This window comes from Lissotriton helveticus, chromosome 1_2 (assembly GCF_964261635.1).
Source record: "Lissotriton helveticus chromosome 1_2, aLisHel1.1, whole genome shotgun sequence".
Taxonomy (NCBI): domain Eukaryota; kingdom Metazoa; phylum Chordata; class Amphibia; order Caudata; family Salamandridae; genus Lissotriton; species Lissotriton helveticus.
This window is the reverse complement of record NC_136058.1, coordinates 337,600,148-337,627,388: the sequence shown is the minus strand read 5'-3', so window position 1 is coordinate 337,627,388 and position 27,241 is coordinate 337,600,148. Positions and strand designations below refer to the sequence as shown.

The 27,241-nt window shown below is 35.9% G+C and overlaps 10 non-coding genes across 10 annotated transcripts; all 10 read right to left on the bottom strand.

Moving 5' to 3' along the window:
• Nucleotides 1–198: 198 nt before the first annotated feature.
• TRNAD-GUC (transfer RNA aspartic acid (anticodon GUC)) lies at nucleotides 199–270 on the bottom strand. Its single transcript has one exon. It is a non-coding gene; the product is annotated as a tRNA-Asp (tRNA).
• Nucleotides 271–1,604: 1,334 nt separating this feature from the next.
• TRNAD-GUC (transfer RNA aspartic acid (anticodon GUC)) lies at nucleotides 1,605–1,676 on the bottom strand. The gene has a single exon. It is a non-coding gene; the product is annotated as a tRNA-Asp (tRNA).
• A 3,448-nt stretch (nucleotides 1,677–5,124) lies between these two features.
• On the bottom strand, nucleotides 5,125–5,196 carry TRNAD-GUC (transfer RNA aspartic acid (anticodon GUC)). Its single transcript has one exon. It is a non-coding gene; the product is annotated as a tRNA-Asp (tRNA).
• A 4,158-nt stretch (nucleotides 5,197–9,354) lies between these two features.
• TRNAD-GUC (transfer RNA aspartic acid (anticodon GUC)) lies at nucleotides 9,355–9,426 on the bottom strand. The gene has a single exon. It is a non-coding gene; the product is annotated as a tRNA-Asp (tRNA).
• A 634-nt stretch (nucleotides 9,427–10,060) lies between these two features.
• TRNAD-GUC (transfer RNA aspartic acid (anticodon GUC)) lies at nucleotides 10,061–10,132 on the bottom strand. The gene has a single exon. It is a non-coding gene; the product is annotated as a tRNA-Asp (tRNA).
• A 1,336-nt stretch (nucleotides 10,133–11,468) lies between these two features.
• TRNAD-GUC (transfer RNA aspartic acid (anticodon GUC)) lies at nucleotides 11,469–11,540 on the bottom strand. The gene has a single exon. It is a non-coding gene; the product is annotated as a tRNA-Asp (tRNA).
• A 4,151-nt stretch (nucleotides 11,541–15,691) lies between these two features.
• On the bottom strand, nucleotides 15,692–15,763 carry TRNAD-GUC (transfer RNA aspartic acid (anticodon GUC)). The gene has a single exon. It is a non-coding gene; the product is annotated as a tRNA-Asp (tRNA).
• A 2,040-nt stretch (nucleotides 15,764–17,803) lies between these two features.
• Nucleotides 17,804–17,875, bottom strand: TRNAA-GGC (transfer RNA alanine (anticodon GGC)). The gene has a single exon. It is a non-coding gene; the product is annotated as a tRNA-Ala (tRNA).
• Nucleotides 17,876–23,426: 5,551 nt separating this feature from the next.
• On the bottom strand, nucleotides 23,427–23,498 carry TRNAA-GGC (transfer RNA alanine (anticodon GGC)). Its single transcript has one exon. It is a non-coding gene; the product is annotated as a tRNA-Ala (tRNA).
• A 2,740-nt stretch (nucleotides 23,499–26,238) lies between these two features.
• On the bottom strand, nucleotides 26,239–26,310 carry TRNAA-GGC (transfer RNA alanine (anticodon GGC)). The gene has a single exon. It is a non-coding gene; the product is annotated as a tRNA-Ala (tRNA).
• Between the last annotated feature and the right edge of the window lie 931 nt (nucleotides 26,311–27,241).

Below are 27,241 nucleotides of genomic sequence, written 5' to 3'. Positions count from 1 at the left end.
TGTTTTTGATGGTACGCCTGTGCATATTGAAATATTCAGAGCATATTATGAATTTCAGTTAACACATCAGTAAGCATTTTGTCCATCGGTGAATTCAACCTTTTTTCTCAATCGGAATAGGCAAGGATAATGACAGATATATTTTACAATGTTAAAAAGTACATCATTTTATTTAATTGTGTGAATAAAAGGAACCGCCTCCCCGTCGGGGAATTGAACCCCGGTCTCCCACGTGACAGGCGGGGATACTGACCACTATACTAACGAGGACTTATTGGCATCAGTTAAACAGTGCTCACCTCCTTGGGGTTAAGGCATACCATCGATCAATTCACAGTATTGTAATAGGCAGATTTGCTGCTTTTGGTTAGGACAAGTAATCTTTTTTCCTAAATATTACAATACAGAAATTCCTGGCCAAAAACAATCAGTTTTATCAAGAAATTATTTCATTGAAATAAATATCTATCTATCGATCTGTCTATCTGGCTATCTTTCTAACTATCAATATATATATTTATATATATATATATATCTATATAATCAGCTCACTTTACCATTTGCAGCTTATAACTATTAGCCACCAGGGGTCACTACTAACCAAAAGCAGTCATTCTACTTGTAAATTGTGCCAATCGAGTGGAACAGCAGCCTAGGATTCACCACTGCTTCATCTCATTTTCCAAGAGAATGCAAATGTAAAGTGTTTTTGATGGTACGCCTGTGCATATTGAAATATTCAGAGCATATTCTGAATTTCAGTTAACACATCAGTAAGCATTTTGGCCATCACTGAATTCAACCTTTTTTCTCAATCGGAATAGGCATGGATAATGACAGATATATTTTACAATGTTAGAAAGTACATCATTTTATTTAATTGTGTGAATAAAAGGAATCGCCTCCCCATCTGGGAATTGAACCCCGGTCTCCCGCGTGACAGGCGGGGATACTGACCACTATACTAACGAGGACTTATTTGCATCAGTTAAACAGTGCTCACCTCCTTGGGGTTAAGGCATACCCTCGATCAATTCTCAGTATTGTAATAGGCAGATGTGCTGCTTTTGGTTAGGACAAGTCATCTTTTTTCCTAAATATTTCAATACAGAAATTATTAGCCAAAAACAATCAGTATTATCAAGAAATTATTTCATTGAAATAAATATCTATCTATCGATCTGTCTATCTAGCTATCTTTCTAACTATCAATATATATATTTATATATATATATATCTATATAATCAGCTCACTTTACCATTTGCAGCTTATAACTATTAGCCACCAGGGGTCACTACTAACCAAAAGCAGTCATTCTACTTGTAAATTGTGCCAATCGAGTGGAACAGCAGCCTAGGATTCACCACTGCTTCATCTCATTTTCCAAGAGAATGCAGATGTAAAGTGTTTTTGATGGTACGCCTGTGCATATTGAAATATTCAGAGCATATTATGAATTTCAGTTAACACATCAGTAAGCATTTTGTCCATCGGTGAATTCAACCTTTTTTCTCAATCGGAATAGGCAAGGATAATGACAGATATATTTTACAATGTTAAAAAGTACATCATTTTATTTAATTGTGTGAATAAAAGGAACCGCCTCCCCGTCGGGGAATTGAACCCCGGTCTCCCACGTGACAGGCGGGGATACTGACCACTATACTAACGAGGACTTATTGGCATCAGTTAAACAGTGCTCACCTCCTTGGGGTTAAGGCATACCCTTGATCAATTCACAGTATTGTAATAGGCAGATGTGCTGCTTTTGGTTAGGACAAGTCATCTTTTTTCCTAAATATTTCAATACAGAAATTCCTAGCCAAAAACAATCAGTATTATCAAGAAATTATTTCATTGAAATAAATATCTATCTATCGATCTGTCTATCTAGCTATCTTTCTAACTATCAATATATATATATTTATATATATATATATATATATATAATCAGCTCACTTTACCATTTGCAGCTTATAACTATTAGCCACCAGGGGTCACTACTAACCAAAAGCAGTCATTCTACTTGTAAATTGTGCCAATCGAGTGGAACAGCAGCCTAGGATTCACCACTGCTTCATCTCATTTTCCAAGAGAATGCCGATGTAAAGTGTTTTTGATGGTACGCCTGTGCATATTGAAATATTCAGAGCATATTATGAATTTCAGTTAACACATCAGTAAGCATTTAGTCCATCGGTGAATTCAACCTTTTTTCTCAATCGGAATAGGCAAGGATAATGACAGATATATTTTACAATGTTAAAAAGTACATCATTTTATTTAATTGTGTGAATAAAAGGAATCGCCTCCCCGTCGGGGAATTGAACCCCGGTCTCCCGCGTGACAGGCGGGGATACAGACCACTATACTAACGAGGTCTTATTGGCATCAGTTAAACAGTGCTCACCTCCTTGGGATTAAGGCATAGCCGCGATCAATTCACAGTATTGTAATAGGCAGATTTGCTGCTTTTCGTTAGGACAAGAAATCTTTTTTCCTAAATTTTACAATACAGAAATTCCTAGCCAAAAACAATCAGTTTTATCAAGAAATTATTTCATTGAACTAAATATCTATCTATCGATCTGTCTATCTGGCTATCTTTCTAACTATCAATATATATATGTATATATATATATATCTATATAATCAGCTCACTTTACCAGTTGCAGCTTATAACTATTAGCCACCAGGGGTCACTACTAACCAAAAGCAGTCATTCTACTTGTAAATTGTGCCAATCGAGTGGAACAGCAGCCTAGGATTCACCACTGCTTCATCTCATTTTCCAAGAGAATGCAGATGTAAAGTGTTTTTGATGGTACGCCTGTGCATATTGAAATATTCAGAGCATATTATGAATTTCAGTTAACACATCAGTAAGCATTTTGTTCATCAGTGAATTCAACCTTTTTTCTCAATCGGAATAGGCAAGGATAATGACAGATATATTTTACAATGTTAGAAAGTTCATCATTTTATTTAATTGTGTGAATAAAAGGAATCGCCTCCCTGTCTGGGAATTGAACCCCGGTCTCCCGCGTGACAGGCGGGGATACTGACCACTATACTAACGAGTACTTATTGGCATTAGTTAAACAGTGCTCACCTCCTTGGGGTTAAGGCATACCATCGATCAATTCACAGTATTGTAATAGGCAGATTTGCTGCTTTTGGTTAGGACAAGTAATCTTTTTTCCTAAATATTACAATACAGAAATTCCTAGCCAAAAACAATCAGTTTTATCAAGAAATGATTTCATTGAAATAAATATCTATCTATCGATCTGTCTATCTGGCTATCTTTCTAACTATCAATATATATATTTATATATATATATATATCTATATAATCAGCTCACTTTACCATTTGCAGCTTATAACTATTAGCCACCAGGGGTCACTACTAACCAAAAGCAGTCATTCTACTTGTAAATTGTGCCAATCGAGTGGAACAGCAGCCTAGGATTCACCACTGCTTCATCTCATTTTCCAAGAGAATGCAGATGTAAAGTGTTTTTGATGGTACGCCTGTGCATATTGAAATATTCAGAGCATATTCTGAATTTCAGTTAACACATCAGTAAGCATTTTGTTCATCAGTGAATTCAACCTTTTTTCTCAATCGGAATAGGCAAGGATAATGACAGATATATTTTACAATGTTAGAAAGTTCATCATTTTATTTAATTGTGTGAATAAAAGGAATCGCCTCCCTGTCTGGGAATTGAACCCCGGTCTCCCGCGTGACAGGCGGGGATACTGACCACTATACTAACGAGTACTTATTGGCATTAGTTAAACAGTGCTCACCTCCTTGGGGTTAAAGCATACCATCGATCAATTCACAGTATTGTAATAGGCAGATTTGCTGCTTTTGGTTAGGACAAGTAATCTTTTTTCCTAAATATTACAATACAGAAATTCCTAGCCAAAAACAATCAGTTTTATCAAGAAATGATTTCATTGAAATAAATATCTATCTATCGATCTGTCTATCTGGCTATCTTTCTAACTATCAATATATATATTTATATATATATATATATATCTATATAATCAGCTCACTTTACCATTTGCAGCTTATAACTATTAGCCACCAGGGGTCACTACTAACCAAAAGCAGTCATTCTACTTGTAAATTGTGCCAATCGAGTGGAACAGCAGCCTAGGATTCACCACTGCTTCATCTCATTTTCCAAGAGAATGCAGATGTAAAGTGTTTTTGATGGTACGCCTGTGCATATTGAAATATTCAGAGCATATTCTGAATTTCAGTTAACACATCAGTAAGCATTTTGTTCATCAGTGAATTCAACCTTTTTTCTCAATCGGAATAGGCAAGGATAATGACAGATATATTTTACAATGTTAGAAAGTTCATCATTTTATTTAATTGTGTGAATAAAAGGAATCGCCTCCCCATCTGGGAATTGAACCCCGGTCTCCCGCGTGACAGGCGGGGATACTGACCACTATACTAACGAGGACTTATTTGCATCAGTTAAACAGTGCTCACCTCCTTGGGGTTAAGGCATACCCTCGATCAATTCTCAGTATTGTAATAGGCAGATGTGCTGCTTTTGGTTAGGACAAGTCATCTTTTTTCCTAAATATTTCAATACAGAAATTATTAGCCAAAAACAATCAGTATTATCAAGAAATTATTTCATTGAAATAAATATCTATCTATCGATCTGTCTATCTAGCTATCTTTCTAACTATCAATATATATATTTATATATATATATATCTATATAATCAGCTCACTTTACCATTTGCAGCTTATAACTATTAGCCACCAGGGGTCACTACTAACCAAAAGCAGTCATTCTACTTGTAAATTGTGCCAATCGAGTGGAACAGCAGCCTAGGATTCACCACTGCTTCATCTCATTTTCCAAGAGAATGCAGATGTAAAGTGTTTTTGATGGTACGCCTGTGCATATTGAAATATTCAGAGCATATTATGAATTTCAGTTAACACATCAGTAAGCATTTTGTCCATCGGTGAATTCAACCTTTTTTCTCAATCGGAATAGGCAAGGATAATGACAGATATATTTTACAATGTTAAAAAGTACATCATTTTATTTAATTGTGTGAATAAAAGGAACCGCCTCCCCGTCGGGGAATTGAACCCCGGTCTCCCACGTGACAGGCGGGGATACTGACCACTATACTAACGAGGACTTATTGGCATCAGTTAAACAGTGCTCACCTCCTTGGGGTTAAGGCATACCCTTGATCAATTCACAGTATTGTAATAGGCAGATGTGCTGCTTTTGGTTAGGACAAGTCATCTTTTTTCCTAAATATTTCAATACAGAAATTCCTAGCCAAAAACAATCAGTATTATCAAGAAATTATTTCATTGAAATAAATATCTATCTATCGATCTGTCTATCTAGCTATCTTTCTAACTATCAATATATATATATTTATATATATATATATATATATATAATCAGCTCACTTTACCATTTGCAGCTTATAACTATTAGCCACCAGGGGTCACTACTAACCAAAAGCAGTCATTCTACTTGTAAATTGTGCCAATCGAGTGGAACAGCAGCCTAGGATTCACCACTGCTTCATCTCATTTTCCAAGAGAATGCCGATGTAAAGTGTTTTTGATGGTACGCCTGTGCATATTGAAATATTCAGAGCATATTATGAATTTCAGTTAACACATCAGTAAGCATTTAGTCCATCGGTGAATTCAACCTTTTTTCTCAATCGGAATAGGCAAGGATAATGACAGATATATTTTACAATGTTAAAAAGTACATCATTTTATTTAATTGTGTGAATAAAAGGAATCGCCTCCCCGTCGGGGAATTGAACCCCGGTCTCCCGCGTGACAGGCGGGGATACAGACCACTATACTAACGAGGTCTTATTGGCATCAGTTAAACAGTGCTCACCTCCTTGGGATTAAGGCATAGCCGCGATCAATTCACAGTATTGTAATAGGCAGATTTGCTGCTTTTCGTTAGGACAAGAAATCTTTTTTCCTAAATTTTACAATACAGAAATTCCTAGCCAAAAACAATCAGTTTTATCAAGAAATTATTTCATTGAACTAAATATCTATCTATCGATCTGTCTATCTGGCTATCTTTCTAACTATCAATATATATATGTATATATATATATATCTATATAATCAGCTCACTTTACCAGTTGCAGCTTATAACTATTAGCCACCAGGGGTCACTACTAACCAAAAGCAGTCATTCTACTTGTAAATTGTGCCAATCGAGTGGAACAGCAGCCTAGGATTCACCACTGCTTCATCTCATTTTCCAAGAGAATGCAGATGTAAAGTGTTTTTGATGGTACGCCTGTGCATATTGAAATATTCAGAGCATATTATGAATTTCAGTTAACACATCAGTAAGCATTTTGTTCATCAGTGAATTCAACCTTTTTTCTCAATCGGAATAGGCAAGGATAATGACAGATATATTTTACAATGTTAGAAAGTTCATCATTTTATTTAATTGTGTGAATAAAAGGAATCGCCTCCCTGTCTGGGAATTGAACCCCGGTCTCCCGCGTGACAGGCGGGGATACTGACCACTATACTAACGAGTACTTATTGGCATTAGTTAAACAGTGCTCACCTCCTTGGGGTTAAGGCATACCATCGATCAATTCACAGTATTGTAATAGGCAGATTTGCTGCTTTTGGTTAGGACAAGTAATCTTTTTTCCTAAATATTACAATACAGAAATTCCTAGCCAAAAACAATCAGTTTTATCAAGAAATGATTTCATTGAAATAAATATCTATCTATCGATCTGTCTATCTGGCTATCTTTCTAACTATCAATATATATATTTATATATATATATATATATCTATATAATCAGCTCACTTTACCATTTGCAGCTTATAACTATTAGCCACCAGGGGTCACTACTAACCAAAAGCAGTCATTCTACTTGTAAATTGTGCCAATCGAGTGGAACAGCAGCCTAGGATTCACCACTGCTTCATCTCATTTTCCAAGAGAATGCAGATGTAAAGTGTTTTTGATGGTACGCCTGTGCATATTGAAATATTCAGAGCATATTCTGAATTTCAGTTAACACATCAGTAAGCATTTTGTTCATCAGTGAATTCAACCTTTTTTCTCAATCGGAATAGGCAAGGATAATGACAGATATATTTTACAATGTTAGAAAGTTCATCATTTTATTTAATTGTGTGAATAAAAGGAATCGCCTCCCTGTCTGGGAATTGAACGCCGGTCTCCCGCGTGACAGGCGGGGATACTGACCACTATACTAACGAGTACTTATTGGCATTAGTTAAACAGTGCTCACCTCCTTGGGGTTAAAGCATACCATCGATCAATTCACAGTATTGTAATAGGCAGATTTGCTGCTTTTGGTTAGGACAAGTAATCTTTTTTCCTAAATATTACAATACAGAAATTCCTAGCCAAAAACAATCAGTTTTATCAAGAAATGATTTCATTGAAATAAATATCTATCTATCGATCTGTCTATCTGGCTATCTTTCTAACTATCAATATATATATTTATATATATATATATATATATCTATATAATCAGCTCACTTTACCATTTGCAGCTTATAACTATTAGCCACCAGGGGTCACTACTAACCAAAAGCAGTCATTCTACTTGTAAATTGTGCCAATCGAGTGGAACAGCAGCCTAGGATTCACCACTGCTTCATCTCATTTTCCAAGAGAATGCAGATGTAAAGTGTTTTTGATGGTACGCCTGTGCATATTGAAATATTCAGAGCATATTCTGAATTTCAGTTAACACATCAGTAAGCATTTTGTTCATCAGTGAATTCAACCTTTTTTCTCAATCGGAATAGGCAAGGATAATGACAGATATATTTTACAATGTTAGAAAGTTCATCATTTTATTTAATTGTGTGAATAAAAGGAATCGCCTCCCCATCTGGGAATTGAACCCCGGTCTCCCGCGTGACAGGCGGGGATACTGACCACTATACTAACGAGGACTTATTTGCATCAGTTAAACAGTGCTCACCTCCTTGGGGTTAAGGCATACCCTCGATCAATTCTCAGTATTGTAATAGGCAGATGTGCTGCTTTTGGTTAGGACAAGTCATCTTTTTTCCTAAATATTTCAATACAGAAATTATTAGCCAAAAACAATCAGTATTATCAAGAAATTATTTCATTGAAATAAATATCTATCTATCGATCTGTCTATCTAGCTATCTTTCTAACTATCAATATATATATTTATATATATATATATCTATATAATCAGCTCACTTTACCATTTGCAGCTTATAACTATTAGCCACCAGGGGTCACTACTAACCAAAAGCAGTCATTCTACTTGTAAATTGTGCCAATCGAGTGGAACAGCAGCCTAGGATTCACCACTGCTTCATCTCATTTTCCAAGAGAATGCAGATGTAAAGTGTTTTTGATGGTACGCCTGTGCATATTGAAATATTCAGAGCATATTATGAATTTCAGTTAACACATCAGTAAGCATTTTGTCCATCGGTGAATTCAACCTTTTTTCTCAATCGGAATAGGCAAGGATAATGACAGATATATTTTACAATGTTAAAAAGTACATCATTTTATTTAATTGTGTGAATAAAAGGAACCGCCTCCCCGTCGGGGAATTGAACCCCGGTCTCCCACGTGACAGGCGGGGATACTGACCACTTAAATAACGAGGACTTATTGCCATCAGTTAAACAGTGCTCACCTCCTTGGGGTTAAGGCATACCATCGATCAATTCACAGTATTGTAATAGGCAGATTTGCTGCTTTTGGTTAGGACAAGTAATCTTTTTTCCTAAATATTACAATACAGAAATTCCTAGCCAAAAACAATCAGTTTTATCAAGAAATTATTTCATTGAAATAAATATCTATCTATCGATCTGTCTATCTAGCTATCTTTCTAACTATCAATATATATATTTATATATATATATATATATCTATATAATCAGCTCACTTTACCATTTGCAGCTTATAACTATTAGCCACCAGGGGTCACTACTAACCAAAAGCAGTCATTCTACTTGTAAATTGTGCCAATCGAGTGGAACAGCAGCCTAGGATTCACCAGTGCTTCATCTCATTTTCCAAGAGAATGCAGATGTAAAGTGTTTTTGATGGTACGCCTGTGCATATTGAAATATTCAGAGCATATTATGAATTTCAGTTAACACATCAGTAAGCATTTTGTCCATCGGTGAATTCAACCTTTTTTCTCAATCGGAATAGGCAAGGATAATGACAGATATATTTTACAATGTTAAAACGTACATCATTTTATTTATTTGTGTGAATAAAAGGAATCGCCTCCCCGTCGGGGAATTGAACCCCAGTCTCCCGCGTGACAGGCGGGGATACTAACCACTATACTAACGAGGACTTATTGGCATCCGTTAAACAGTGCTCACCTCCTTGGGGTTAAGGCATACCCTCGATCAATTCACAGTATTGTAATAGGCAGATTTGCTGCTTTTCGTTAGGACAAGAAATATTTTTTCCTAAATATTACAATACAGAAATTCCTAGCCAAAAACAATCAGTTATATCAAGAAATTATTTCATTGAAATAAATATCTATCTATCGATCTGTCTATCTGGCTATCTTTCTAACTATCAATATATATATTTATATATATATATATATATCTATATAATCCGCTCACTTTACCATTTGCAGCTTATAACTATTAGCCACCAGGGGTCACTACTAACCAAAAGCAGTCATTCTACTTGTAAATTGTGCCAATCGAGTGGAACAGCAGCCTAGGATTCACCACTGCTTCATCTCATTTTCCAAGAGAATGCAGATGTAAAGTGTTTTTGATGGTACGCCTGTGCATATTGAAATATTCAGAGCATATTCTGAATTTCAGTTAACACATCAGTAAGCATTTTGGCCATCACTGAATTCAACCTTTTTTCTCAATCGGAATAGGCATGGATAATGACAGATATATTTTACAATGTTAGAAAGTACATCATTTTATTTAATTGTGTGAATAAAAGGAATCGCCTCCCCGTCGGGGAATTGAACCCTGGTCTCCCGCGTGACAGGCGGGGATACTGACCACTATACTAACGAGGACTTATTGGCATTAGTTAAACAGTGCTCACCTCCTTGGGGTTAAGGCATACCATCGATCAATTCACAGTATTGTAATAGGCAGATTTGCTGCTTTTGGTTAGGACAAGTAATCTTTTTTCCTAAATATTACAATACAGAAATTCCTAGCCAAAAACAATCAGTTTTATCAAGAAATTATTTCATTGAAATAAATATCTATCTATCGATCTGTCTATCTGGCTATCTTTCTAACTATCAATATATATATTTATATATATATATATCTATATAATCAGCTCACTTTACCATTTGCAGCTTATAACTATTAGCCACCAGGGGTCACTACTAACCAAAAGCAGTCATTCTACTTGTAAATTGTGCCAATCGAGTGGAACAGCAGCCTAGGATTCACCACTGCTTCATCTCATTTTCCAAGAGAATGCAGATGTAAAGTGTTTTTGATGGTACGCCTGTGCATATTGAAATATTCAGAGCATATTCTGAATTTCAGTTAACACATCAGTAAGCATTTTGGCCATCACTGAATTCAACCTTTTTTCTCAATCGGAATAGGCATGTATAATGACAGATATATTTTACAATGTTAGAAAGTACATCATTTTATTTAATTGTGTGAATAAAAGGAATCGCCTCCCCGTCGGGGAATTGTACCCCGGTCTCCCGCGTGACAGGAGGGGATACTGACCACTATACTAACGAGGACTTATTGGCATCAGTTAAACAGTGCTCACCTCCTTGGGGTTAAGGCATACCCTCGATCAATTCACAGTATTGTAATAGGCAGATGTGCTGCTTTTGGTTAGGACAAGAAATATTTTTTCCTAAATATTACAATACAGAAATTCCTAGCCAAAAACAATCAGTTTTATCAAGAGATTATTTCATTGAAATAAATATCTATCTATCGATCTGTCTATCTGGCTATCTTTCTAACTATCAATATATATATTTATATATATATATATATATCTATATAATCAGCTCACTTTACCATTTGCAGCTTATAACTATTAGCCACCAGGGGTCACTACTAACCAAAAGCAGTCATTCTACTTGTAAATTGTGCCAATCGAGTGGAACAGCAGCCTAGGATTCACCACTGCTTCATCTCATTTTCCAAGAGACTGCAGATGTAAAGTGTTTTTGATGGTACGCCTGTGCATATTGAAATATTCAGAGCATATTATGAATTTCAGTTAACACATCAGTAAGCATTTTGTCCATCGGTGAATTCAACCTTTTTTCTCAATCGGAATAGGCAAGGATAATGACAGATATATTTTACAATGTTAAAAAGTACATCATTTTATTTAATTGTGTGAATAAAAGGAACCGCCTCCCCGTCGGGGAATTGAACCCCGGTCTCCCACGTGACAGGCGGGGATACTGACCACTATACTAACGAGGACTTATTGGCATCAGTTAAACAGTGCTCACCTCCTTGGGGTTAAGGCATACCATCGATCAATTCACAGTATTGTAATAGGCAGATTTGCTGCTTTTGGTTAGGACAAGTAATCTTTTTTCCTAAATATTACAATACAGAAATTCCTAGCCAAAAACAATCAGTTTTATCAAGAAATTATTTCATTGAAATAAATATCTATCTATCGATCTGTCTATCTAGCTATCTTTCTAACTATCAATATATATATTTATATATATATATATATCTATATAATCAGCTCACTTTACCATTTGCAGCTTATAACTATTAGCCACCAGGGGTCACTACTAACCAAAAGCAGTCATTCTACTTGTAAATTGTGCCAATCGAGTGGAACAGCAGCCTAGGATTCACCACTGCTTCATCTCATTTTCCAAGAGAATGCAGATGTAAAGTGTTTTTGATGGTACGCCTCTGCATATTGAAATATTCAGAGCATATTATGACTTTCAGTTAACACATCAGTAAGCATTTTGTTCATCAGTGAATTCAACCTTTTTTCTCAATCGGAATAGGCAAGGATAATGACAGATATATTTTACAATGTTAGAAAGTACATCATTTTATTTAATTGTGTGAATAAAAGGAATCGCCTCCCCGTCGGGGAATTGAACCCTGGTCTCACGCGTGACAGGAGGGGATACTGACCACTATACTAACGAGGACTTATTGGCATCAGTTAAACAGTGCTCACCTCCTTGGGGTTAAGGCATACCCTCGATCAATTCACAGTATTGTAATAGGCAGATTTGCTGCTTTTCGTTAGGACAAGAAATCATTTTTCCTAAATATTACAATACAGAAATTCCTAGCCAAAAACAATCAGTTTTATCAAGAAATTATTTCATTGAAATAAATATCTATCTATCGATCTGTCTATCTGGTATCTTTCTAACTATCAATATATATATTTATATAGATATATATATATCTATATAATCAGCTCACTTTACCATTTGCAGCTTATAACTATTAGCCACCAGGGGTCACTACTAACCAAAAGCAGTCATTCTACTTGTAAATTGTGCCAATCGAGTGGAACAGCAGCCTAGGATTCTCCACTGCTTCCACTCATTTTCCAAGAGAATGCAGATGTAAAGTGTTTTTGATGGTACGCCTGTGCATATTGAAATATTCAGAGCATATTCTGAATTTCAGTTAACACATCAGTAAGCATTTTGGCCATCACTGAATTCAACCTTTTTTCTCAATCGGACTAGGCATGGATAATGACAGATATATTTTACAATGTTAGAAAGTACATCATTTTATTTAATTGTGTGAATAAAAGGAATCGCCTCCCCGTCGGGGAATTGAACCCTGGTCTCCCGCGTGACAGGAGGGGATACTGACCACTATACTAACGAGGACTTATTGGCATCAGTTAAACAGTGCTCACCTCCTTGGGGTTAAGGCATACCCTTGATCAATTCACAGTATTGTAATAGGCAGATTTGCTGCTTTTCGTTAGGACAAGAAATCATTTTTCCTAAATATTACAATACAGAAATTCCTAGCCAAAAACAATCAGTTTTATCAAGAAATTATTTCATTGAAATAAATATCTATCTATCGATCTGTCTATCTGGCTATCTTTCTAACTATCAATATATATATTTATATATATATATATATATCTATATAATCAGCTCACTTTACCATTTGCAGCTTATAACTATTAGCCACCAGGGGTCACTACTAACCAAAAGCAGTCATTCTACTTGTAAATTGTGCCAATCGAGTGGAACAGCAGCCTAGGATTCACCACTGCTTCATCTCATTTTCCAAGAGAATGCAGATGTAAAGTGTTTTTGATGGTACGCCTGTGCATATTGAAATATTCAGAGCATATTCTGAATTTCAGTTAACACATCAGTAAGCATTTTGGCCATCACTGAATTCAACCTTTTTTCTCAATCGGAATAGGCATGTATAATGACAGATATATTTTACAATGTTAGAAAGTACATCATTTTATTTAATTGTGTGAATAAAAGGAATCGCCTCCCCGTCGGGGAATTGAACCCCGGTCTCCCGCGTGACAGGAGGGGATACTGACCACTATACTAACGAGGACTTATTGGCATCAGTTAAACAGTGCTCACCTCCTTGGGGTTAAGGCATACCCTCGATCAATTCACAGTATTGTAATAGGCAGATTTGCTGCTTTTCGTTAGGACAAGAAATCTTTTTTCCTAAATATTACAATACAGAAATTCCTAGCCAAAAACAATCAGTTTTATCAAGAAATTATTTCATTGAAATAAATATCTATCTATCGATCTGTCTATCTGGCTATCTTTCTAACTATCAATATATATATTTATATATATATATATATCTATATAATCAGCTCACTTTACCATTTGCAGCTTATAACTATTAGCCACCAGGGGTCACTACTAACCAAAAGCAGTCATTCTACTTGTAAATTGTGCCAATCGAGTGGAACAGCAGCCTAGGATTCACCACTGCTTCATCTCATTTTCCAAGAGAATGCAGATGTAAAGTGTTTTTGATGGTACGCCTCTGCATATTGAAATATTCAGAGCATATTATGAATTTCAGTTAACACATCAGTAAGCATTTTGTTCATCAGTGAATTCAACCTTTTTTCTCAATCGGAATAGGCAAGGATAATGACAGATATATTTTACAATGTTAGAAAGTACATCATTTTATTTAATTGTGTGAATAAAAGGAATCGCCTCCCCGTCGGGGAATTGAACCCTGGTCTCACGCGTGACAGGAGGGGATACTGACCACTATACTAACGAGGACTTATTGGCATCAGTTAAACAGTGCTCACCTCCTTGGGGTTAAGGCATACCCTCGATCAATTCACAGTATTGTAATAGGCAGATTTGCTGCTTTTCGTTAGGACAAGAAATCATTTTTCCTAAATATTACAATACAGAAATTCCTAGCCAAAAACAATCAGTTTTATCAAGAAATTATTTCATTGAAATAAATATCTATCTATCGATCTGTCTATCTGGTATCTTTCTAACTATCAATATATATATTTATATAGATATATATATATCTATATAATCAGCTCACTTTACCATTTGCAGCTTATAACTATTAGCCACCAGGGGTCACTACTAACCAAAAGCAGTCATTCTACTTGTAAATTGTGCCAATCGAGTGGAACAGCAGCCTAGGATTCTCCACTGCTTCCACTCATTTTCCAAGAGAATGCAGATGTAAAGTGTTTTTGATGGTACGCCTGTGCATATTGAAATATTCAGAGCATATTCTGAATTTCAGTTAACACATCAGTAAGCATTATGGCCATCACTGAATTCAACCTTTTTTCTCAATCGGACTAGGCATGGATAATGACAGATATATTTTACAATGTTAGAAAGTACATCATTTTATTTAATTGTGTGAATAAAAGGAATCGCCTCCCCGTCGGGGAATTGAACCCTGGTCTCCCGCGTGACAGGAGGGGATACTGACCACTATACTAACGAGGACTTATTGGCATCAGTTAAACAGTGCTCACCTCCTTGGGGTTAAGGCATACCCTTGATCAATTCACAGTATTGTAATAGGCAGATTTGCTGCTTTTCGTTAGGACAAGAAATCATTTTTCCTAAATATTACAATACAGAAATTCCTAGCCAAAAACAATCAGTTTTATCAAGAAATTATTTCATTGAAATAAATATCTATCTATCGATCTGTCTATCTGGTATCTTTCTAACTATCAATATATATATTTATATATATATATCTATATAATCAGCTCACTTTACCATTTGCAGCTTATAACTATTAGCCACCAGGGGTCACTACTAACCAAAAGCAGTCATTCTACTTGTAAATTGTGCCAATCGAGTGGAACAGCAGCCTAGGATTCACCACTGCTTCATCTCATTTTCCAAGAGAATGCAGATGTAAAGTGTTTTTGATGGTACGCCTGTGCATATTGAAATATTCAGAGCATATTATGAATTTCAGTTAACACATCAGTAAGCATTTTGTCCATCGGTGAATTCAACCTTTTTTCTCAATCGGAATAGGCAAGGATAATGACAGATATATTTTACAATGTTAAAAAGTACATCATTTTATTTAATTGTGTGAATAAAAGGAACCGCCTCCCCGTCGGGGAATTGAACCCCGGTCTCCCGCGTGACAGGCAGGGATACTGACCACTATACTAACGAGGACTTATTGGCATCAGCTAAAAAGTGCTCACCTCCTTGGGGTTAAGGCATACCCTCGATCAATTCACAGTATTGTAATAGGCAGATGTGCTGCTTTTGGTTAGGACAAGTCATCTTTTTTCCTAAATATTTCAATACAGAAATTCCTAGCCAAAAACAATCAGTATAATCAAGAAATTATTTCATTGAAATAAATATCTATCTATCGATCTGTCTATCCAGCTATCTTTCTAACTATCAATATATATATTTATATATATATATATATCTATATAATCAGCTCACTTTACCATTTGCAGCTTATAACTATTAGCCACCAGGGGTCACTACTAACCAAAAGCAGTCATTCTACTTGTAAATTGTGCCAATCGAGTGGAACAGCAGCCTAGGATTCACCACTGCTTCATCTCATTTTCCAAGAGAATGCCGATGTAAAGTGTTTTTGATGGTACGCCTGTGCATATTGAAATATTCAGAGCATATTATGAATTTCAGTTAACACATCAGTAAGCATTAAGTCCATCGGTGAATTCAACCTTTTTTCTCAATCGGAATAGGCAAGGATAATGACAGATATATTTTACAATGTTAAAAAGTACATCATTTTATTTAATTGTGTGAATAAAAGGAATCGCCTCCCCGTCGGGGAATTGAACCCCGGTCTCCCGCGTGACAGGCGGGGATACAGACCACTATACTAACGAGGTCTTATTGGCATCAGTTAAACAGTGCTCACCTCCTTGGGATTAAGGCATAGCCGCGATCAATTCACAGTATTGTAATAGGCAGATTTGCTGCTTTTCGTTAGGACAAGAAATCTTTTTTCCTAAATTTTACAATACAGAAATTCCTAGCCAAAAACAATCAGTTTTATCAAGAAATTATTTCATTGAACTAAATATCTATCTATCGATCTGTCTATCTGGCTATCTTTCTAACTATCAATATATATATGTATATATATATATATATCTATATAATCAGCTCACTTTACCAGTTGCAGCTTATAACTATTAGCCACCAGGGGTCACTACTAACCAAAAGCAGTCATTCTACTTGTAAATTGTGCCAATCGAGTGGAACAGCAGCCTAGGATTCACCACTGCTTCATCTCATTTTCCAAGAGAATGCAGATGTAAAGTGTTTTTGATGGTACGCCTGTGCATATTGAAATATTCAGAGCATATTATGAATTTCAGTTAACACATCAGTAAGCATTTTGTTCATCAGTGAATTCAACCTTTTTTCTCAATCGGAATAGGCAAGGATAATGACAGATATATATTACAATGTTAGAAAGTTCATCATTTTATTTAATTGTGTGAATAAAAGGAATCGCCTCCCCGTCTGGGAATTGAACCCCGGTCTCCCGCGTGACAGGCGGGGATACTGACCACTATACTAACAAGGACTTATTGGCATTAGTTAAACAGTGCTCACCTCCTTGGGGTTAAGGCATACCCTCGATCAATTCACCGTATTGTAATAGGCAGATGTGCTACTTTTGGTTAGGACAAGTCATCTTTTTTCCTAAATATTTCAATACAGAAATTCCTAGCCAAAAACAATCAGTATTATCAAGAAATTATTTCATTGAAATAAATATCTATCTATCGATCTGTCTATCTAGCTATCTTTCTAACTAACAATATATATATTTATATATATATATATATCTATATAATCAGCTCACTTTACCATTTGCAGCTTATAACTATTAGCCACCAGGGGTCACTACTAACCAAAAGCAGTCATTCTACTTGTAAATTGTGCCAATCGAGTGGAACAGCAGCCTAGGATTCACCACTGCTTCATCTCATTTTCCAAGAGAATGCAGATGTAAAGTGTTTTTGATGGTACGCCTGTGCATATTGAAATATTCAGAGCATATTATGAATTTCAGTTAACACATCAGTAAGCATTTAGTCCATCGGTGAATTCAACCTTTTTTCTCAATCGGAATAGGCAAGGATAATGACAGATATATTTTACAATGTTAAAAAGTACATCATTTTATTTAATTGTGTGAATAAAAGGAATCGCCTCCCCGTCGGGGAATTGAACCCCGGTCTCCCGCGTGCCAGGCGGGGATACGGACCACTATACTAACGAGGACTTATTGGCATCAGTTAAACAGTGCTCACCTCCTTGGGATTAAGGCATAGCCGCGATCAATTCACAGTATTGTAATAGGCAGATTTGCTGCTTTTCGTTAGGACAAGAAATCTTTTTTCCTAAATTTTACAATACAGAAATTCCTAGCCAAAAACAATCAGTTTTATCAAGAAATTATTTCATTGAACTAAATATCTATCTATCGATCTGTCTATCTGGCTATCTTTCTAACTATCAATATATATATTTATATATATATATATCTATATAATCAGCTCACTTTACCAGTTGCAGCTTATAACTATTAGCCACCAGGGGTCACTACTAACCAAAAGCAGTCATTCTACTTGTAAATTGTGCCAATCGAGTGGAACAGCAGCCTAGGATTCACCACTGCTTCATCTCATTTTCCAAGAGAATGCAGATGTAAAGTGTTTTTGATGGTACGCCTGTGCATATTGAAATATTCAGAGCATATTATGAATTTCAGTTAACACATCAGTAAGCATTTTGTTCATCAGTGAATTCAACCTTTTTTCTCAATCGGAATAGGCAAGGATAATGACAGATATATTTTACAATGTTAGAAAGTTCATCATTTTATTTAATTGTGTGAATAAAAGGAATCGCCTCCCCGTCTGGGAATTGAACCCCGGTCTCCCGCGTGACAGGCGGGGATACTGACCACTATACTAACGAGGACTTATTGGCATCGGTTAAACAGTGCTCACCTCCTTGGGGTTAAGGCATACCCTCGATCAATTCACCGTATTGTAATAGGCAGATGTGCTGCTTTTGGTTAGGACAAGTCATCTTTTTTCCTAAATATTTCAATACAGAAATTCCTAGCCAAAAACAATCAGTATTATCAAGAAATTATTTCATTGAAATAAATATCTATCTATCGATCTGTCTATCTAGCTATCTTTCTAACTATCAATATATATATTTATATATATATATATATATATATAATCAGCTCACTTTACCATTTGCAGCTTATAACTATTAGCCACCAGGGGTCACTACTAACCAAAAGCAGTCATTCTACTTGTAAATTGTGCCAATCGAGTGGAACAGCAGCCTAGGATTCACCACTGCTTCATCTCATTTTCCAAGAGAATGCAAATGTAAAGTGTTTTTGATGGTACGCCTGTGCATATTGAAATATTCAGAGCATATTCTGAATTTCAGTTAACACATCAGTAAGCATTTTGGCCATCACTGAATTCAACCTTTTTTCTCAATCGGAATAGGCATGGATAATGACAGATATATTTTACAATGTTAGAAAGTACATCATTTTATTTAATTGTGTGAATAAAAGGAATCGCCTCCCCGTCGGGGAATTGAACCCCGGTCTCCCGCGTGACAGGAGGGGATACTGACCACTATACTAACGAGGACTTATTAGCATCAGTTAAACAGTGCTCACCTCCTTGGGGTTAAGGCATACCCTCGATCAATTCACCGTATTGTAATAGGCAGATGTGCTGCTTTTGGTTAGGACAAGTCATCTTTTTTCCTAAATATTTCAATACAGAAATTCCTAGCCAAAAACAATCAGTATTATCAAGAAATTATTTCATTGAAATAAATATCTATCTATCGATCTGTCTATCTAGCTATCTTTCTAACTATCAATATATATATTTATATATATATATATATATATATAATCAGCTCACTTTACCATTTGCAGCTTATAACTATTAGCCACCAGGGGTCACTACTAACCAAAAGCAGTCATTCTACTTGTAAATTGTGCCAATCGAGTGGAACAGCAGCCTAGGATTCACCACTGCTTCATCTCATTTTCCAAGAGAATGCAGATGTAAAGTGTTTTTGATGGTACGCCTGTGCATATTGAAATATTCAGAGCATATTATGAATTTCAGTTAACACATCAGTAAGCATTTTGTTCATCAGTGAATTCAACCTTTTTTCTCAATCGGAATAGGCAAGGATAATGACAGATATATTTTACAATGTTAGAAAGTTCATCATTTTATTTAATTGTGTGAATAAAAGGAATCGCCTCCCCGTCTGGGAATTGAACCCCGGTCTCCCGCGTGACAGGCGGGGATACTGACCACTATACTAACGAGGACTTATTGGCATCGGTTAAACAGTGCTCACCTCCTTGGGGTTAAGGCATACCCTCGATCAATTCACCGTATTGTAATAGGCAGATGTGCTGCTTTTGGTTAGGACAAGTCATCTTTTTTCCTAAATATTTCAATACAGAAATTCCTAGCCAAAAACAATCAGTATTATCAAGAAATTATTTCATTGAAATAAATATCTATCTATCGATCTGTCTATCTAGCTATCTTTCTAACTATCAATATATATATTTATATATATATATATATATATATAATCAGCTCACTTTACCATTTGCAGCTTATAACTATTAGCCACCAGGGGTCACTACTAACCAAAAGCAGTCATTCTACTTGTAAATTGTGCCAATCGAGTGGAACAGCAGCCTAGGATTCACCACTGCTTCATCTCATTTTCCAAGAGAATGCAGATGTAAAGTGTTTTTGATGGTACGCCTGTGCATATTGAAATATTCAGAGCATATTATGAATTTCAGTTAACACATCAGTAAGCATTTTGTTCATCAGTGAATTCAACCTTTTTTCTCAATCGGAATAGGCAAGGATAATGACAGATATATTTTACAATGTTAGAAAGTACATAATTTTATTTAATTGTGTGAATAAAAGGAATCGCCTCCCCGTCGGGGAATTGAACCCTGGTCTCCCGCGTGACAGGAGGGGATACTGACCACTATACTAACGAGGACTTATTGGCATCAGTTAAACAGTGCTCACCTCCTTGGGGTTAAGGCATACCCTTGATCAATTCACAGTATTGTAATAGGCAGATTTGCTGCTTTTCGTTAGGACAAGAAATCATTTTTCCTAAATATTACAATACAGAAATTCCTAGCCAAAAACAATCAGTTTTATCAAGAAATTATTTCATTGAAATAAATATCTATCTATCGATCTGTCTATCTGGTATCTTTCTAACTATCAATATATATATTTATATATATATATCTATATAATCAGCTCACTTTACCATTTGCAGCTTATAACTATTAGCCACCAGGGGTCACTACTAACCAAAAGCAGTCATTCTACTTGTAAATTGTGCCAATCGAGTGGAACAGCAGCCTAGGATTCACCACTGCTTCATCTCATTTTCCAAGAGAATGCAGATGTAAAGTGTTTTTGATGGTACGCCTGTGCATATTGAAATATTCAGAGCATATTATGAATTTCAGTTAACACATCAGTAAGCATTTTGTCCATCGGTGAATTCAACCTTTTTTCTCAATCGGAATAGGCAAGGATAATGACAGATATATTTTACAATGTTAAAAAGTACATCATTTTATTTAATTGTGTGAATAAAAGGAACCGCCTCCCCGTCGGGGAATTGAACCCCGGTCTCCGGCGTGACAGGCAGGGATACTGACCACTATACTAACGAGGACTTATTGGCATCAGCTAAAAAGTGCTCACCTCCTTGGGGTTAAGGCATACCCTCGATCAATTCACAGTATTGTAATAGGCAGATGTGCTGCTTTTGGTTAGGACAAGTCATCTTTTTTCCTAAATATTTCAATACAGAAATTCCTAGCCAAAAACAATCAGTATAATCAAGAAATTATTTCATTGAAATAAATATCTATCTATCGATCTGTCTATCCAGCTATCTTTCTAACTATCAATATATATATTTATATATATATATATATCTATATAATCAGCTCACTTTACCATTTGCAGCTTATAACTATTAGCCACCAGGGGTCACTACTAACCAAAAGCAGTCATTCTACTTGTAAATTGTGCCAATCGAGTGGAACAGCAGCCTAGGATTCACCACTGCTTCATCTCATTTTCCAAGAGAATGCCGATGTAAAGTGTTTTTGATGGTACGCCTGTGCATATTGAAATATTCAGAGCATATTATGAATTTCAGTTAACACATCAGTAAGCATTAAGTCCATCGGTGAATTCAACCTTTTTTCTCAATCGGAATAGGCAAGGATAATGACAGATATATTTTACAATGTTAAAAAGTACATAATTTTATTTAATTGTGTGAATAAAAGGAATCGCCTCCCCGTCGGGGAATTGAACCCCGGTCTCCCGCGTGACAGGCGGGGATACAGACCACTATACTAACAAGGTCTTATTGGCATCAGTTAAACAGTGCTCACCTCCTTGGGATTAAGGCATAGCCGCGATCAATTCACAGTATTGTAATAGGCAGATTTGCTGCTTTTCGTTAGGACAAGAAATCTTTTTTCCTAAATTTTACAATACAGAAATTCCTAGCCAAAAACAATCAGTTTTATCAAGAAATTATTTCATTGAACTAAATATCTATCTATCGATCTGTCTATCTGGCTATCTTTCTAACTATCAATATATATATGTATATATATATATATCTATATAATCAGCTCACTTTACCAGTTGCAGCTTATAACTATTAGCCACCAGGGGTCACTACTAACCAAAAGCAGTCATTCTACTTGTAAATTGTGCCAATCGAGTGGAACAGCAGCCTAGGATTCACCACTGCTTCATCTCATTTTCCAAGAGAATGCAGATGTAAAGTGTTTTTGATGGTACGCCTGTGCATATTGAAATATTCAGAGCATATTATGAATTTCAGTTAACACATCAGTAAGCATTTTGTTCATCAGTGAATTCAACCTTTTTTCTCAATCGGAATAGGCAAGGATAATGACAGATATATATTACAATGTTAGAAAGTTCATCATTTTATTTAATTGTGTGAATAAAAGGAATCGCCTCCCCGTCTGGGAATTGAACCCCGGTCTCCCGCGTGACAGGCGGGGATACTGACCACTATACTAACGAGGACTTATTGGCATTAGTTAAACAGTGCTCACCTCCTTGGGGTTAAGGCATACCCTCGATCAATTCACCGTATTGTAATAGGCAGATGTGCTACTTTTGGTTAGGACAAGTCATCTTTTTTCCTAAATATTTCAATACAGAAATTCCTAGCCAAAAACAATCAGTATTATCAAGAAATTATTTCATTGAAATAAATATCTATCTATCGATCTGTCTATCTAGCTATCTTTCTAACTAACAATATATATATTTATATATATATATATATCTATATAATCAGCTCACTTTACCATTTGCAGCTTATAACTATTAGCCACCAGGGGTCACTACTAACCAAAAGCAGTCATTCTACTTGTAAATTGTGCCAATCGAGTGGAACAGCAGCCTAGGATTCACCACTGCTTCATCTCATTTTCCAAGAGAATGCAGATGTAAAGTGTTTTTGATGGTACGCCTGTGCATATTGAAATATTCAGAGCATATTATGAATTTCAGTTAACACATCAGTAAGCATTTAGTCCATCGGTGAATTCAACCTTTTTTCTCAATCGGAATAGGCAAGGATAATGACAGATATATTTTACAATGTTAAAAAGTACATCATTTTATTTAATTGTGTGAATAAAAGGAATCGCCTCCCCGTCGGGGAATTGAACCCCGGTCTCCCGCGTGCCAGGCGGGGATACGGACCACTATACTAACGAGGACTTATTGGCATCAGTTAAACAGTGCTCACCTCCTTGGGATTAAGGCATAGCCGCGATCAATTCACAGTATTGTAATAGGCAGATTTGCTGCTTTTCGTTAGGACAAGAAATCTTTTTTCCTAAATTTTACAATACAGAAATTCCTAGCCAAAAACAATCAGTTTTATCAAGAAATTATTTCATTGAACTAAATATCTATCTATCGATCTGTCTATCTGGCTATCTTTCTAACTATCAATATATATATTTATATATATATATATCTATATAATCAGCTCACTTTACCAGTTGCAGCTTATAACTATTAGCCACCAGGGGTCACTACTAACCAAAAGCAGTCATTCTACTTGTAAATTGTGCCAATCGAGTGGAACAGCAGCCTAGGATTCACCACTGCTTCATCTCATTTTCCAAGAGAATGCAGATGTAAAGTGTTTTTGATGGTACGCCTGTGCATATTGAAATATTCAGAGCATATTATGAATTTCAGTTAACACATCAGTAAGCATTTTGTTCATCAGTGAATTCAACCTTTTTTCTCAATCGGAATAGGCAAGGATAATGACAGATATATTTTACAATGTTAGAAAGTTCATCATTTTATTTAATTGTGTGAATAAAAGGAATCGCCTCCCCGTCTGGGAATTGAACCCCGGTCTCCCGCGTGACAGGCGGGGATACTGACCACTATACTAACGAGGACTTATTGGCATCGGTTAAACAGTGCTCACCTCCTTGGGGTTAAGGCATACCCTCGATCAATTCACCGTATTGTAATAGGCAGATGTGCTGCTTTTGGTTAGGACAAGTCATCTTTTTTCCTAAATATTTCAATACAGAAATTCCTAGCCAAAAACAATCAGTATTATCAAGAAATTATTTCATTGAAATAAATATCTATCTATCGATCTGTCTATCTAGCTATCTTTCTAACTATCAATATATATATTTATATATATATATATATATATATAATCAGCTCACTTTACCATTTGCAGCTTATAACTATTAGCCACCAGGGGTCACTACTAACCAAAAGCAGTCATTCTACTTGTAAATTGTGCCAATCGAGTGGAACAGCAGCCTAGGATTCACCACTGCTTCATCTCATTTTCCAAGAGAATGCCGATGTAAAGTGTTTTTGATGGTACGCCTGTGCATATTGAAATATTCAGAGCATATTATGAATTTCAGTTAACACATCAGTAAGCATTTAGTCCATCGGTGAATTCAACCTTTTTTCTCAATCGGAATAGGCAAGGATAATGACAGATATATTTTACAATGTTAAAAAGTACATCATTTTATTTAATTGTGTGAATAAAAGGAATCGCCTCCCCGTCGGGGAATTGAACCCCGGTCTCCCGCGTGACAGGCGGGGATACAGACCACTATACTAACGAGGTCTTATTGGCATCAGTTAAACAGTGCTCACCTCCTTGGGATTAAGGCATAGCCGCGATCAATTCACAGTATTGTAATAGGCAGATTTGCTGCTTTTCGTTAGGACAAGAAATCTTTTTTCCTAAATTTTACAATACAGAAATTCCTAGCCAAAAACAATCAGTTTTATCAAGAAAATATTTCATTGAACTAAATATCTATCTATCGATCTGTCTATCTGGCTATCTTTCTAACTATCAATATATATATGTATATATATATATATCTATATAATCAGCTCACTTTACCAGTTGCAGCTTATAACTATTAGCCACCAGGGGTCACTACTAACCAAAAGCAGTCATTCTACTTGTAAATTGTGCCAATCGAGTGGAACAGCAGCCTAGGATTCACCACTGCTTCATCTCATTTTCCAAGAGAATGCAGATGTAAAGTGTTTTTGATGGTACGCCTGTGCATATTGAAATATTCAGAGCATATTATGAATTTCAGTTAACACATCAGTAAGCATTTTGTTCATCAGTGAATTCAACCTTTTTTCTCAATCGGAATAGGCAAGGATAATGACAGATATATATTACAATGTTAGAAAGTTCATCATTTTATTTAATTGTGTGAATAAAAGGAATCGCCTCCCCGTCTGGGAATTGAACCCCGGTCTCCCGCGTGACAGGCGGGGATACTGACCACTATACTAACGAGGACTTATTGGCATTAGTTAAACAGTGCTCACCTCCTTGGGGTTAAGGCATACCCTCGATCAATTCACCGTATTGTAATAGGCAGATGTGCTACTTTTGGTTAGGACAAGTCATCTTTTTTCCTAAATATTTCAATACAGAAATTCCTAGCCAAAAACAATCAGTATTATCAAGAAATTATTTCATTGAAATAAATATCTATCTATCGATCTGTCTATCTAGCTATCTTTCTAACTAACAATATATATATTTATATATATATATATATCTATATAATCAGCTCACTTTACCATTTGCAGCTTATAACTATTAGCCACCAGGGGTCACTACTAACCAAAAGCAGTCATTCTACTTGTAAATTGTGCCAATCGAGTGGAACAGCAGCCTAGGATTCACCACTGCTTCATCTCATTTTCCAAGAGAATGCAGATGTAAAGTGTTTTTGATGGTACGCCTGTGCATATTGAAATATTCAGAGCATATTATGAATTTCAGTTAACACATCAGTAAGCATTTAGTCCATCGGTGAATTCAACCTTTTTTCTCAATCGGAATAGGCAAGGATAATGACAGATATATTTTACAATGTTAAAAAGTACATCATTTTATTTAATTGTGTGAATAAAAGGAATCGCCTCCCCGTCGGGGAATTGAACCCCGGTCTCCCGCGTGCCAGGCGGGGATACGGACCACTATACTAACGAGGACTTATTGGCATCAGTTAAACAGTGCTCACCTCCTTGGGATTAAGGCATAGCCGCGATCAATTCACAGTATTGTAATAGGCAGATTTGCTGCTTTTCGTTAGGACAAGAAATCTTTTTTCCTAAATTTTACAATACAGAAATTCCTAGCCAAAAACAATCAGTTTTATCAAGAAATTATTTCATTGAACTAAATATCTATCTATCGATCTGTCTATCTGGCTATCTTTCTAACTATCAATATATATATTTATATATATATATATCTATATAATCAGCTCACTTTACCAGTTGCAGCTTATAACTATTAGCCACCAGGGGTCACTACTAACCAAAAGCAGTCATTCTACTTGTAAATTGTGCCAATCGAGTGGAACAGCAGCCTAGGATTCACCACTGCTTCATCTCATTTTCCAAGAGAATGCAGATGTAAAGTGTTTTTGATGGTACGCCTGTGCATATTGAAATATTCAGAGCATATTATGAATTTCAGTTAACACATCAGTAAGCATTTTGTTCATCAGTGAATTCAACCTTTTTTCTCAATCGGAATAGGCAAGGATAATGACAGATATATTTTACAATGTTAGAAAGTTCATCATTTTATTTAATTGTGTGAATAAAAGGAATCGCCTCCCCGTCTGGGAATTGAACCCCGGTCTCCCGCGTGACAGGCGGGGATACTGACCACTATACTAACGAGGACTTATTGGCATCGGTTAAACAGTGCTCACCTCCTTGGGGTTAAGGCATACCCTCGATCAATTCACAGTATTGTAATAGGCAGATGTGCTGCTTTTGGTTAGGACAAGTCATCTTTTTTCCTAAATATTTCAATACAGAAATTCCTAGCCAAAAACAATCAGTATTATCTAGAAATTATTTCATTGAAATAAATATCTATCTATCGATCTGTCTATCTAGCTATCTTTCT